The following is a 16,292-nucleotide window of genomic DNA, read 5'->3' on the forward strand; positions in this document are numbered from 1 at the left end:
AGGATAATATTCTACTGCTGCTCCAGCAGTTCTGCAGAATGACTCATTATGTGATATATCATACATGTAGCCACTCTAATACATATGTAATTATAAAATTATTGATTCTTGCAGACAGTTGCTCTTTACTGTTCTTCACAAATGGCTTAAATGGAATTGGAGGGCTCTGTTCACCCACACGCCACTTGGAGACTTATTTTAATGAAGACATAATGAAGCAGAACACTTTCTTGATAGAAGATAATGATAGCAAATGACAAAATTATTTTAAAGCTCAAATCTCTTGGTAACACATTGAAATGGATGAGTGGGTGAACACTAATTTGGAGAACGTTGAGGAAGTTTGAGGAAATAGGTTAACTTACATACCTAAAGATCTGGAGGGTGAAGTGAAGAAAGGCATTCAGAATTATTGGCTATGCAACTCTCAAAAATGAGTTACAGGCACATGATCTGACCTTTTGGCTTATTTCAAGAACTTGAAAACACTGGGTGCCCTTGACATCCTTTCTAGCCAGAGCTAAACAATCATTGCATTGCCAATTTGTCACCAGGAGCTTTATCATAAGACTTGGACCATTAGTGGGCTGTTTCTAAGTCTCAGCCTTTTTAGTTCCCTTAACACATTAGAATATTAATGTCGAGCTGTAAACTAAAATTCTAGCCCAAAAGAGTATCAAGAAAAAGTTGAAAAATATAATCGTAATGCACTTACCTGAAGGCAAGCAGAACTCATCTTTTATGATTTTTAAAAATCTTGTTATGTTTAAGCCAGCCTCACCATTTTCTAGGGAATGACTCATGATTTTTTAACACTTTTGGTTGCAGTCCTGTTCTGTACACATCTGTGGAATAGTAGTTATTCTTGACAGTCTTATTTGTAGACTGTAAAGTCTTGATGATAGAGACATCACTTCAGTCTGTATGTAACTACTGTTTTTTCTAACAGAGTCCTGCTCCCCAACTGGATCTTGAGGCACTTTCAGAACCTATATTCATATTAATATTAGCAACCTCTAAATAATAATCAGGGGAAGGCCATTTGCAGTGGCCTCTATGCCCCAAGTACCTTACCTATTCAGTATTATCAGCATAAGAAATTGGAGGGGAGGATAGGAAACCCTAATCCCTGAAATGATTATGCAGGTATTATCTGTCTTTAAAAGGGATGTTAACATTATTTTCTGGCAGGCAGTTTGGGCTGCAGCATGGAGGAAAATATACAACTTGCATTGTTGTTGGGATAAACAAGTATTGACTAATGACAGAAGTCAAAAAATCAGAACATGAAGGTGGATTTGGAGAAAAAAAAAGAGAGCAGCAGAAGAAAAATTATGCTGAACTCATCCAGGAATACTATTATTCTAGCTTGTACTAGCAAAATCACTTTGCAATTCAAGGTACATATTTACTTTTGTCATCTGGAAAAATGTATACCGGTAATGACCCAATTGCAACTGACAGAAAATTAGGATATTTGGGAAAAAATTGTGTAATTAGGTTCTGACAATTAACTTCTGCAGCATACTATGTAATGTGCTTTATGCTGTGGTTCCTATGAATCTTCGAAATTTAAGATAGGCATAGGTGGAGTGTAAGATGTTGCGTTGGAACTGTGCCATTCAATCATACTTGTTTACATTTTTCAGAAAGACTGGGAAACAAAGTATATCGACAAAGATTAATAAAACAGTGCAAAAGTTTTAAGTGTTACCCAGCAGTTAGAGTCACACAGGAATTTAAACCAGCCTCCCTATCTAATAGGGCTCCATGAGTGGAAAACAAAGAGGCTGTTTTTCTTTTCTTTTGTTACTGGGGCAAAAATGTAGGGGGAATCTGAAGCATATTTTTCCTTTGACATTTCCTCATGAGAATATTTTTGTGACCCATTGTTATCTGATGACTGATACTCACATGTATTACATTTTCACTACATACCATGGGCCTTCAGGGTGTGACTGTGACTCTGGAACTGACAGGGGAACCATGCGTGGTGGAAAGAAGGGAGATGGACAAGAAGCAGCAGATGATTAGCTTTTCCATCTTAAGAAAAGAGCTCTGCCCTCCTCTAAAGACTTCTGAAACATGAGGGGTCCTTTCCATCTACCCTACCATAACTATGACGGATTGCTCATGGAAGATGAACCTGACCCTTGCAGCTTTCATTCTGTGTATCCTTTCTCTGTGCTTTGAAACTTCCTCTGAGAAAGACAGAATTTCTGCAGGAGCTGGGGGAGAAAAGCCAGCAAAGGATATATCAACCCAGGAGGAACAGGGTGACCACCAAGTGTTAGCAAGACTCCACAAACTTAAATGAAGGGATGGCTTACAAATTACAGCCCTCCCTGAATTGCAGTGAGATGAACACCAGCAGCTGTAGCTGTAAGGAAATAGCTGATAAATATCTCAATATTATGTTGAGATGTGAAGTTTAGCCATTGGGCTTTGGTTCAGGCACACTGGAAGTCATAGGCCAAATTTTAATGGCTGTAGGAAAGCCTTAAATAGCCAAGCATCTCTCTCAGTGCATTAGCTGCAGAAAAAGCCTACTAGAAACAAGAAGGAGAAATGAATGCAGTGCAGTGCAGAGGAGCCAGGTGTGTGGCAGTGACTTGCTCAGTCAGTGTGGCAAGTAAATCTTACACACAGCTGCTAGTAACAAAGAGACTATATTTTAGTGCAAATTATTATGCGAGCGGTTTGTACAGCGGTATGGTCGTTGTTTCCTTCTCATGTGAGGGATATTGTTGATAGTAGTTCGCTGGACACATGGGCCTTACTGTAATTATCAGTGTCTTCTTTTCTACCTTCTAACTATTTCAGTCCTGCTTATGTCTTCTAGTGCTTCAGCTCTTAGGCCTGTGAAATGAGGATAATGATGCTTGCTTCACACCAGAGGTCCATCTGACACTGATAAGGGAAGAGTGTGGTGCAGGAGGTAAGGATTTCTAGTTCTTTAGTTAGAGTAGCCAAAGGAGAAATCTTGAGGCTTTGCCATAGGGCTTTAGGCTACCTTGTAATTAGCTTCTAAGAAATCCTTTAGCTAGAGATCAGTAAACTACAAAGCAGGAAATAGAAAGAAAAACATAAGAAATTACCTTTTTATTTTTGAAGCGTTAAAATATGAGTTTTTTAACACCATGTTGTCATGGAAATGCTGATGGACTTGAAGCAGATGGCTTTTTTAGCCAAGCAGAAACTTGTAGTCACCAGCAGCAAGTAGGACTTCAACCTGTGGTTTTAGCAAACTTTATAATTAGGTTTATCCGTGGCAGGTTAACCATATTTTCACAGTTCTGGCAAAAATGTCCTGTGAGAAAAAACAAATCCTTCTGAAAATAGCCCTTAGAGAGGCAAAAAGCTTCTGAGAAGTAGCAGTGAAAACTCTTTGTCATCCAAAAGCACATAAAGTCCCTCCATGCGTCTGGACTTAACTGCAGTACAGCAAATTTGCATGGTAAGGTTTTCAAGTGACTGAAATACAGAAGTATTTTAACAAGTGAGCAGCTTATTTTGTCCTGTGCTAGCAAAAGTACTGCGTGAAAGTGACCCCGCACTGCTGCTCAGTGTCAGTGCAGTTTGTTCAGAAGCTCACAGAAGGCAGCCCCTTCTCATGGCAGCAGCAGAAAGTATTCAAGAAGCTCTTTGCATATTTTCCTTTATTTGTATATAAATTCATATATATATGTGTGTGTGTGTGTGTATGCTGCAGTGAACACTGAACTCTGCCCCCCTCTCCCTGCCCCAGCCCAATTTGTGAGGAGACCTATGACAGCATGTCCCCCTACTTTTGTCCACTTTTCACCTGCTAAAGAACAGAGAAGGACCTGAGACCCAGTGTGTAGCAGAATATTATCTTTCAAGGTAATAGATCAGTTGTAGCTTAGCTTTGCTTCAGAATTTTCAGAGGTGTATCCAGCTCTCCAGGTTCTCTGGATCTGGTGGCCACATAAAGATATGACCATAGCAGTAGTTTCTTATATTCTCATGGAATCAACCAGCAGGAAGGAGTAGACATATTCTTTGTTGAAGCAGGAGTCACGTCACAGGAATCATGTTGTTGTACAGTCCTCACAAGGTCAGCTGATATTGGAGAACTCCTTTTCATCAAATGTATGTGTGGGGTATTCAAGTTGTATCAGTCTAAAGAAATCTCGATTAACCTTGAATGCTGTTATTTTCAGATTGAGATCCCCTGTTTTCTTGAAAATAAAAGTAAATTATTCATTGCAAATGAAAATTTAATGTCAGGGATAAAGCCTGTTGTAGCACTAATTTGTTTAGTGTCAAATTTTGTGAATGTGAAAGTCAACAGTAGGATCTTGGAATAGAGCTTATTAACAGCTTAACTATGACACCATCCCAAGGACAAGCCAATGAATCATATGTATACTTTTGTTTGGAGGAGGCTGTATGTTGAAAACAATGATTTAACAATTTCTTCCTTTGTGGCCAATGAATATGTGGATAATTTGGGGCTGCTAATCCTTTCTACTGGCTTGTTATGTCACCTTTACAGGAAGGTAAGGAGGAAATTCTGATATATATGGGGAGATGTTTTTTCAGTAAAATGACTTTCAGTGGTGGGCTGGTCACTTATTTTTCAGATCCAATGGCACTACAAGTGATCACAAGGTGCAAGAAACTGCAAAGAATTCAACCTGGACAGAACAAGGCAGAAAATCTCGGAACATGGGATTTCTGAGTGTATGTTCCTGAGAAAAAAATTGAATATGCTGGACTAAAAGAATCAGTTACATTCTGAAGAACCCTATGCCAATATTACCAGTGATATTATCCTAAGTGGGCAATTTGCAAGAACTCTTAATGAAACGTCTACTGAATGGAGTAAACAGTCATAATTCTCTCTTTCTCTCTTTCTTTCTTTCTTTCTTTCTTTCTTCCTTTCTTTCTTTCTTTCTTTCTTTCTTCCTTTCTTTCTTTCTTTCTTTCTTTCTTTCTTTCTTTCTTTCTTTCTTTCTTTCTTTCTTTCTTTCTTTCTTTCTTTCCTTCCTTCTTCCTTTCTTTCTTTCCTTCCTTCCTTTCTTTCTTTTCTTTCTTTCTTTCTTTTCTTTCCTTCCTTCCTTCCTTCCTTTTTTTGTGTAGGTTTTTCTCAGTTTGAAAAATAAAATGTTAACCATCCAGTAGAGGTCATTTTTGGGGGGAAGCAGGTTTGCAATTCATTGTTTAAAGTGTTTTTCCAATTACTATTATATGTCACTTTAGCTGTAAGTGTGATGCTGGAAGTTTGTTATTGCAGTTTTTCTGAATTCTGGAAGAGAAGGGCCTGAACATAAAACAGAGGGAATTGAGGCAAACCAATGCATTCCTGGAGGAGCAGCCTGGACTTGGGAGTGCACAGTCTGCAAGTATCATCCAAGACAGAGGAAGATTAGTCCATGGCAGTTTTACTGATTATATTGAACCCTTTTTTTCCCCGTCTTTGCTACAAGACAGACTATGTTATTCCTTCAATACATGCAGAAAGTGAGATAAACATTTTGGGTGGGTGCGAGTCAACAAGGAAAGATAGGCAATGGGATCTTCTCTGGTGGGACATGATAAACTCTGTCTGGAGCGAGAGGAAAATTGCAAGTTCCAACAAATTCTTGCCATAACTTATAGCTGTAAATAGGGAAGATAATCTAGGGATGATGTCATTACAAGTGAAGTCAAGTTGGAATACATAGTCCTAATTTTCTTGGGGAAATCAAACCTGGATCACAAGGGGAATCATGATGACATAGACTTAACAGTGCTAGACTTGTGAAGAGATCTTTCTAGACTTGCTTATTATAACCCTGCGGAAATTCCCCTATAAACTAATTAGAAAAACTACAGCCTTCTTCAATTTTGCCAGGTCATCACTTACATATAAAAAGACTGTGACAAATGACATGGAATTTACATGTAAATCATGAGTTTCTCTTCTTTGAAGTTGAATATTGGAATATGGAATGAGGAAATGCTTTGGATGGCCCAGTGTAGCAAATTTGAAATCTAAAAATATGGCAGGGTCACTATTTTTCCTGTGAAGCTGTTGTGTGTAATTAAATACAAAATTTTTGTTTGAAGATGCCTTCTGGATCATAGCTATAGCCCTGGCATTGTGAAAAGTCCTTAGATATGTTGCCTGCATACTACCTTATCAGTAAATGTTTTATGAGTTTTGCAGGTCTGCTGCAGACTGACAAGTCAATTTCAGAGTTGTAGCTGTGTATGGCTATCAGTGTGGCGCCTGTAAGTTGGCAGCCCTTCTGTTTCTCTAGTCTGTGGGTTCAGTTGGCCTTCCGCCATTGCATGTGTCAAGATCTCAACTCATTTCTCACATTTACCCCTTTCATGCATCTAATAGGCTGCAGCAAAACAATGTGGTCCCTAACAAGGTGCCAGTAAAAGCTGATAAGGAATTTGCTGCTGAGGAAGAGAAAACTGAAGAAATACAAAGCTTAAATAAGAAGATTAGAAGGCAGAAAAATATTTTCCTTCGGCTCCCTCACTGCAGGCAAACTGGTACTACTTTTTCCTTTGTTGTTTTCTTGGTGAGAGGACAGACTCACTGGATATATGCATCTTTAATAAAATCGATTACTTGGCATTGTGGTAATTTATTATTACGAGATGTATATTAATATATATTAATATCTATTTTGTTCTAGATTATTTTGTTCTGTTATATTTTCTTAGATTTTATTTGCCTGTGCTTAGGAACCATTCCTATTCATCTGATTTTCCATTTTATCACAGAATTAATCTCATTGTGGTCAGTGAGATTACTGGAATTGTACTAGAGAAACTTCCATGTACATATATTAGGCCCATTTGTTTTTTTTATACTTCAAATTTAAGCCTGCACAACAAAAGACTACAGTAACAACAAGAAAAACTCTTTAACAGTTGTATTTTCCTGTGCTAATTAATTTCTTATTATTTACATAGCGCTGTTTTGCTTCTATTACTTGTTTTGCTGAAATTGTAGTACAATAAACATAATAATAATCATAATAATAACTAGTAAAATAATTCCAATTGTTTTATGCAAGAATAGTATTTGTATTATTGTTTTTCTAAGGAGTTGTCATGTTAAAATAAGGTGATTACTTCTGATTGCATATATTACTCTATGTCACTTAATAGGTTCCTTATTGCTGAGTGGGACTCTAAAAATTCTGTTCTTTGGAATATTAAGTAGGTGGAAAATCGGGACTCAACTGGAAATGTTCAAAATTGCTTAGATTTTGTGTTCTCAGCAGTAAATCAATTGGCTTGGTTTTTGTCATGCTGTGCCTCCCTTTGACTTGCTCATCTTCAGCACGTTGAAAATTAGGCTTCAGTATCTCCAACTGGATGCTCCACGTTCTTGCTTTGAAGATGCTAGTCTGATCATTATGTCTCGACTCCTTCCTGAGACCAGTAAGGATGATCTTTAATGCTGTATTTTCCCCATTTTATCCCACCATGCATATGCCTTGTGCTTTCATTTGTTGCTTTTATTTGCATGTGTGGTAGGTTTTTATCATCCTTTGCTTTGTGCACTTGGATCTGCAGGCTAAGCATGATGGATTTGTCTGTCTCACTATCTCTTCATGCTTAGTCTAAGTGTCCTTTTACCATCAAGTACTGTTTTCACCTTGCTGCATCACAACAGAGCTTACCCAAGCAATCACAATACTAATGATGTTTGAAGAAATAATTGCAGAGACATTCTACTTTAACAAAAGTAAGAAAGAGATATTTTCGTCTGAATGTGTTTGAGGCAAGGCAGTCCTAGTCTTAATTTTGCCATGGATTCTTTGAAGTCTCTGACTTCAGCAAGCTAGATTGAGCTCTACCATGGCTATTATTCTGATTTCTTTATGTGCCTGATTGAGAGATTTGTGTTTCAAAGGCCTAGAAAGCCTTCAGTTCCTATAGTGTAAAATTCTTTATTCATCGAGGATCAAGAAGTATCTCTGCTGCTCTGGTATTATAAACCATGTCTAAATTTATTTAAGGTGACATTGGACAGCTTGCATTTGGCAAGGTAGGAACCTTACAGAGAAAATGAATTATGTAAGAGTCAGTTTTCACAGAATGATGCTTTCTTGCCTCTTTTTATTCATTTTTGATCCACATTGATTTGGAAAACGAGAGAATCTGATTGTGGATTGTCTGTGAGTTCAGTTACAAAGTACTTGAAAATGGTATCTGCTTTTGGTAGAAGACCTAATATTCTCTGTACACGCTCCAGACTTGAAAGAAGAGGACGAATGAGAGGGAATGGTCACTAATGAGTCAGCCATGCTGCTGACATGAACTGTCAACCTTCTTACAAGACCTTGGCAACCAGGCTGACATTAACTGCAAAATCATTACTGTATCTGTAATCTGTATATATTTCAGTTGTGGTCATTGCAGTCTTCTATATACTATCCATAAGAAACATGTATTGTTATTTTCTGTATATGGGAGTGTTGCCAGATTTCAGAAATAGCTCTCTTTGTAGAAATACGCAGTGCACAATTAAGAAAAAAACATGCTCTGTCTCATCCAGGTTTTCCTTCCTACATTCATCTACACAGTGAGAAAATATCAGGTTCAGTCCAAGCTGGTTATTTTTCAAGTAAGTGCAGGTTATCCTATGCTGCCTTAAACTACGTTTTGCCTGCAGCTCTGTTCAGAGAGATCCTGGAGGTGTGCTCAGAGAGCGTGATCCATGTGCTCAGAGTGAGGTGGAGGTTGTGAGCAGGTAGGCAGTCATTGCTCTTCAAATTTCCATGGAATTCTAGGCAATTTCCCTGAAAAGAAGGCTGATTTTATGTGTGTGTGCAAGCAGCACAAGTAAGCACAGCCTTGCAAAAGCAGTGAAAAGGATTATTTTTTTTCTTCAGCCTACTCACCAACTCCCTCCCGTGGCTTAGCCAAAACACTCCACGCCTATATTTTTATATGGGTATGTCTCTTTGTTGAAATCTAAGTAGTCAAGAAATAAGGTATTCGGAGTTTGTGAGTATATTTTCACAAACTGGTTATATTTCTTTGCAAAAATATCAAAGGCTTGCTCTTCATTGCTTAAAGAAATCGACAGATGCTCTCAAAATGTGTCAAAGAGCTATTATGAAAGGCAGGTTATGATTAATAGAGTTGTCTTTGTTCAATGTGTGTTCTGTTCTCTCATGAGCATTGAATACAGCACCACATTCACAGATGTTAAAGCAACTGGACTATGTTATTTGGTAGAGATGGTGGGAAGAGAAAGAGAAGGGAACAGTGATTAAAGAAGCTTTTGGTAGAGTTTTCTTCACACTTTCTAGTAATATAAGTAAACTGTAATCTATGTCATTTTCCGACTACATCAAATGCTTGTGGAAAAAAGGAACTGCTTGCTTGACAATGATATTAGCAGTGCTCTAAATTTCTTTGCTTATGCTGGAAACAACTAATAATTATTCTTTTTTTTTTACCCATCATCATAACAAAGTGTAACTTCATAAAGGAAAAGAATGAGGGATTTTAAAACAGACACATGAAGGACACAGAAAATTGGTGATTTAATAATACCAAAACATATTGCTAGGCAGATGCAACAGAAGGCACCAAAACATATAAAGTCTCAATTAACTGTGAGTAAATTACAATCTAACCTTTTTATGAATGCTGTGATCTAGTAAGGAATTGACTTCACAGAGGTCTGTCCGTTTTTGTGCTATGGAAATAAAGCTGTAATTGTAGGCAATGTTTAGCATGCCTACAGGATACTGTCAGAATTCCATGAATCCAAATCCTCTTGTGGGATGCCATTAAACATCTGGTTATTGAGGAGCGGATTCCTCACAAATGAGATGTAGTGCAACAAGCTTATCCAGGGATGAATTCAGGCTCTGAGCAGATAACGCAAGGGAATGACAATTAATTGAAAGACCATAGTATTGCAAAGCATATGGATTTCAAGGGTGGACCTGAGATAAAGGTTTTATTGCTATTGAAGTGTTTAAGTTCACTAATGAAGGAAGTGTGTGTATGTGTGTACGTACACTTACCACTAACAAGAAAAAGCATAGTTTCTACAGATTCAACTACTACAATAGAGCAGTTTATATATATGTATCTTCAAATGTAGTAAATACTGTACTTCCAAAATTGTCAATTATAGCTATAACAACAAGAGTTTTATTGGAGTTGCATAATAGATCTTCAAAAGCCAGTAGCTTCCAGGATTAGTTTCCACTGAACTTTGATTCCTTTATTTTCTACATATACATTGTTATGTAGTTTTTAATTACAATGCCACATGATACTTTTTTACACAGGACCAGAACATCAATTTCACAGAAATAAACAGACCCAAAAAGGCACAGATAATAACGTGGTGCCATCTCTGCACAACATTTCCAGTCAAACATTCAGATCTGCATTACAAGCACTGGCCTGCTCCAAACCAACAGCCCCCTTTTGCTTTTTCTGAATTTGCATTTGTGATTCATGAAAAGCAGAAAAAAATACCATGGAAGGACTGGTAAGTGTTAAGAAAGGCTTTAATTTTATCAGCTTTATTTATTTCCTGTTCTTTCTGTTGGCCATCTTCTACCTGCTGTAAAAGACAGCATTACTGTCTCTCAGGGTGGAAGAGGAACCTGTTGAGACGGGCTGCAGTGGGGAAGGTTACTTTCCTTACTGAAGTACCGGACTAATTGCTGTGCCTACAGCTTGGCTAGCCGCTTCAGGAGCAGATGTGAGAAGCTCTTCCCTCATTGCTGCATGCCATCAGGACTTGGAAACAGATGGACAGTTGTTTCGTGATCTGCCCTCTCTTCTCATGCACTTCTAGCTACAACATATTACGTTTCTACCCAGTTTAGAGGAGACTTAAAAGTTCCTTATGCATGTGTTGCCAGCACTTTTTAACTTCAGCAAAGCAATGTATTCTCTAGCCCTGATCTTAGCAACAGAACACTTCTGACAAAATTTTGTCATTAAAATGAAGAGAAATTATCAGGCCTTGACAGACAGCTGGTATATAGTTTCAGCTTGGGTGATTAAATTTAAATAAAACTAGAAAAGCTGAAGGTCAGGTCATCGGAGTGGGAAAAGGCATGCTAATTTAGCTAGTGTACCAGACCCCAGCATGTCCTTTTGGCCACTATTATTTCTCTTAATGTCTTTACAGCATTTAAAAAAATATATTTTATGGAACAAATTTGTCCTGGTTAGAGGTAAAACAGGACTGAATTTGTTCAGTAACTTTACTTTTTAGCTAGGCCTCTTCTGGCTACTGAAATTAACAGCATATTGTGCAGAAACTGGGTCCTTCTTGGGTAGTCAACGCAGGAGGAGGACTCAGAAGTACGTATAGTTGTTAAATCCTTCTCTATGAAGGATTTGTGAAATGTGAGGAAGGACTTCAGTTGTCATGAAGGTGAAACACTTATCTCCTGGTTACTCCAGTGCTGGGACAATGGGGTTGATACTATAAACTTAGAGGGCAGAGAAGCAAGGTGAATGGGAAACCTGGCCCCAGGGATGGAGTACTGATAAAAAGATTGGGACAAAGACAAAAACTCTGAGTCTCTGGAGGTGACTGGTGTCAGTCGTAAAGGGCAAGTATCCTTTTAAGGATGATATTGAATGCCATCCAAGCAAATGGACCAGCATGGAAAAAGGTATTAAGTACCTGAGAGAACTGTTTGTGCGGGAGGTGATTTATAGTGAGTGGCAAGTGATTGTAGACCCTGATGAAATGCCGTGCAAATGATCTGTGCTGAGAAAGTTTGTACAGAGTGCACCATCAACATGTTCCCACACACTGTCAACAATGATCTGGGGAGGATCTGATGCCGACACACCAACTGTAAATGAGGTGGTTAACAGACCACAACAAAGCTTGTGTGAACAATGAATTAATCAGCTTAGTTGTAAAGTGCTTTAAGTGCAAGGAGTAGCAGGTGAGACTGTGCTGTTTGAAAGAGGTGATGCTTTGAAAGAAAATAATGCTGGGCCAAAGCTGCTTAAAGAAAGCTGGAAACAGATGTGTTGGACTTTACTAAGTCATTTTCTGAAGGTTAGAGGATGCACATTCATTTTTCCCCTGGCACTGCAGTGGCCTCTGCTCAGTTCTCTACACCAATTACTCTTAATCTCGTAAGAAAACACTGTACCAGAGAGTGGTATGCATGGCTGCATTTGGCTCAGGCTGACATACATTAATACTGCTTTTGCGACTGTAGGGGCATTTATTTGAGGTAAACTTTTCTCATATTTATAGACACCAATCAAAACTCAATGGATGGGAAAGCACGAGAAAAGGTCAGTACTTGGTAAACTTCATTCTATTTGTTCCTAAGCCACAGGTGGGTGCATAGTGTGGAAGTAAAGGGAAGTTTACAGCAGCCTTTCTGCCTCCTTCAGCTGCCTTTGTGTGGATCCCATAAGGTCAAGGCAGAACTGTGGTTCTTTTACTTGTGGGAGAATAGTAGATACTGTCTTAAGGATGTTTGGCTGTTACTAGCCATCTATATTGGCTTAGAGTGGGCGAGCAGGCTTATTCTGCACTGGAGCATTTAGAAGGAAGTATCACCTTGCAACATGCTGCTTTGCCTGAAAGCTGTAATGTTTTATGTGACAAGGGAGGAATTAGTGCCCTAGCTGGATTTCCTGGTCCCCTTAACCCAGCTGAATGATAACTTATGGCATGGGAAGGGTTTTCAAGCTTTTATTTGTAAATATGATCATTTCAGGAAGATGTTGAAGAGGAAACAGCAGGAAAGGAAAATAACGCACAACCAAGTTATCTTACCTTTACTGTGGAAAAGCAGACCTTGGTTACATAATTTTTTGTCTGCTACCTCCTGCATTGCATCCTGTGCCTTATGTTACCAGATCAGCTGAATGAGGACTACTGAGTGAGGCTCTGCATTTTAAATGTCGCTGTGCTTCAGTAGAAGGAAAAAAGAAGCAAAGGATAGCCGTGCTCAATTCAGCAGTGACAAATATATTCTCCTGCCTGTTGCTGGCTCAGGTGTTCCGAGAACAAATCGAATGCATAGATTGAGAGCTGGTATTTTCAGCATGGCAACCAAAAGTCTTGGAAATGAAGTTTTCCACTTATGGCTCCTCTCTTCCAAGGATATATTTATCTTCATCTTTACTGCTTCTTTAATGTAGTATGACAAAAGTATTTTTAGCTGACTTGCCAGGGAAACCAGTTCAGAAATCTGATGCAGATTCTTCTGATGTTTCCATAAGACCAGCAAGAGTCTTTTAAAGTAAAATGCATTATTTTAAGGTGGTTATCTATATGGGAAGAAACTACTTTGCAAATATTTAGCCCTTCATTTAAATGTAAATTATTTCAGAAGTTATACATTCCAGATCAAAATCATGAAAAATATTCTAGATAATAATAATAATCTTACCCTTTCCCAATGCAGAAGGGTGTGCAAAAGTGTTTCCTTGTAAGTTTAAACTCATGACGTTTGTATGCTCAGCAGCAGCAAATACGTCCTGTGCTTAAGCCCATGTTGTAAACATCAGCATGCCTTTGTTTGTGGCAGGAGACTTAGACCTCTCCAATTACACCCAGTTTGAGGGGAGAAAATCTTTGCTGTTAACATAGCTGATCAAATGATTCAGTGCTCAAGGTCTTTTAGTGCTGCTTGAATATAGGGAAGAGGAAGAAAGAAGGAAAGGTATTTATTTTGTCCTTGTTACAGAACCACATTGCTGGCTTTTTGTTTCATATGTATGAAGGATTGACAAAGTGTGCCATAACCAGCCTGTAAATTTCTCCAAAGATATTAAGGTCCCAGATCTTAATTTTTGTATCTGGAAAAATATTGACAATTATCTGGCAGTTAACAGACAAGGCAGAACTTTGAATTATTCTTTTGACTGCAGGTGATTGTAAAGCATGGCATTGATTTTTACATTCAGATTTAGCTCTGTCCCATTGAAGTCTATTTTTGTTTCAGTTTGTGATATTGGTCACAAGATTTTTTTATAGGAATATGTTGCTCACTCTTAAGAAAAACAGAAGTATCCAAGCTTCTAGGTCTGCTTTTCTGAACAATATCATGCAACTTAGAACCTTTAGCTCCAGCACAATCAGTCATGCAAATAAAATACAATGGGAGGTGCTATTTTAATAGTTCGATTCAATCAAAACTAGCAGATCCTTGAAAACATGGGGCTTTTTAAAAAAATTTTCAGCTTTTTAAGCCAAAGAACAACTTTAAACAGGCATGAAAACTTTCAAGTCCCTATTTCTTTCCTTTAAAGATTGTTTTGTTGATTTTGTCTGAAATAATGTCTAACATGCCTTTGTAATTGAAAAGACACGTCTGTCTAGCAGAGCTGTTTTTTCACAAGTGCAACTTAAAAAGCATAGCTATGTAATGTCTGTGGTCACAGGGACTTTCTAGAAGTATCAAAGCAGTGCAAGGACAAGGCTTTATTCTGCTATACTATGTGTGCTGATGCAAAGGGCAGAAGAGGGGACAAGAATGGAGGTAGGGACTTCTTTTCTCCCTTTGCTCTTCATATGTTGCTGTTTATTCTTTCTACCTATCGCTTAGCAGATGCCATTTAGACAATGAGCAATTAATTTTGCTCAACAACAAACACAAACTTTTCTTTCTTTATGCCGTGTCAGTTCTCAGGAAAGATACCAGGCAGACCGGTTTGGAAGCTGAAGCTCTCTACCTACAACAAAGTCCAATATACACAACAACCAACATAAGCAACACTGTGCTGCCTGACCTATTGGGAAAAAGGGCAGCTGAGTTTTCATTGCATTACCTTTCTGTTTTCTACGCTGTAACTGTTAACAGGATTGTGGCTGTTGAAGCCCAGCACCTACTGTTCAGTAGGAGTAGGCTGGAGGCTACTTACCATGTGACAACTGGACTAGTTTTTGATCAAAATCAGGGTAGAAGAGCTCATCTGTTTAATTTATTTAAAAGAGCTTCTGTGGAGCTTATCACCGGAACATTTTTTGTTATTCTGTTTCCCAAAGGAATTTTGTTATTCTGTTTCCTAAACAGGACGAGTGTCCTCAGTATGTGGCATCACCTTAGTGGTTTACTTTTACCCATGAAGAGGGTGAAGTTCTTCACCCTTGAAGAACTTCATATGATGCTGGAATGGAGTTCATTTAGGTTTATCTGATCCTGTATTCTTGTTGGTGAATGTGTTTGTGTGTGTTTGTGTGTCTGTTTGTTTCCCTCTCTTCTTGGAACACTTTTGCACCTTGAGGATCCCAGCTACATGCCAAGACATTCTCAAGGTACAAAATTCCTGCAAGAGTCATGATGCTGTGTGTCTGTGTGAGACAGACATCATCAGAGCCCTGCTGAGGAAACAATGTAAGACACAGATCCATAAGAAATGAGGCTTCATTGGTAACTCAGATCATTGAACTTCTTGGCTTTGGATATGCCAGTTGCATCCTCTTCTCTCCTTTGATTTATTCTATTAAGACGAGTGTCCTCAGTATGTGGCATCACCTTAGTGGTTTACTTTCACCCATGAAGAGGGTGAAGTTCTTCACCCTTGAAGAACTTCATATGATGCTGGAGTGGAGTTCATTTTTTTCCTCTGAGCACTGTTTCCAATATGACAGTCGTGCCTTAAGCATTTTCCTTGTCTTCAGAACTATTTTATTTTTTTTGTGAAGTAACCATTATTTTGACTGAAATGATCAACTCAAAATGTTCAGACGTTCACATCCCTTTTTCAGTATAAACATGTAGAACCTTAATTTGTGGTAATTTACACCTTTAAAAATTATTTAAGTGAAGTAAACAGAGTTCTTTGGGTAGCTCACAAAAGTATTGGTCTGCAGAGTTTTGCTTCATAAATTTTGCTTTCATGTAAGGAACGTTCATTATAATTCATATGTTTTTATCATTTAAATAAGATTAAGTCACCAAATTTTCTAAACTATACTACAGACATGGAAAAAATGCACTTACAGTTAAGGTCACTTAGAAATCTTTCTTTCTAATAAGCTTATGGACAAGATATTTCCTGTTGTGTGTATACAAGTGGGAATGTCAGTGCTTTTTTTAATGTTGTCAATTAAATGTCATCACCTATAATTTTTTTTTCCCAAAAGTTGAGTCTACCCTCTGCACTTAGAAGGATTGACTGCTGTTTAGAGGGATGCTAGTACCCATCACTGGCCCGTACAACTGCCACTGCTAGAAGATAAAGATGACAACCACTTTCTACTAATGATACAGACTAGTATGGCAAAATTGGTGCCTGAATTTGTGATTTGGAGCTAGGCTACACCTTGGGAATGAGTTTTCTCCTGG

The sequence above is a fragment of the Vanellus vanellus genome (assembly GCF_965231255.1).
Source record: "Vanellus vanellus genome assembly, chromosome: Z".
Taxonomy (NCBI): Eukaryota; Metazoa; Chordata; class Aves; order Charadriiformes; family Charadriidae; genus Vanellus; species Vanellus vanellus.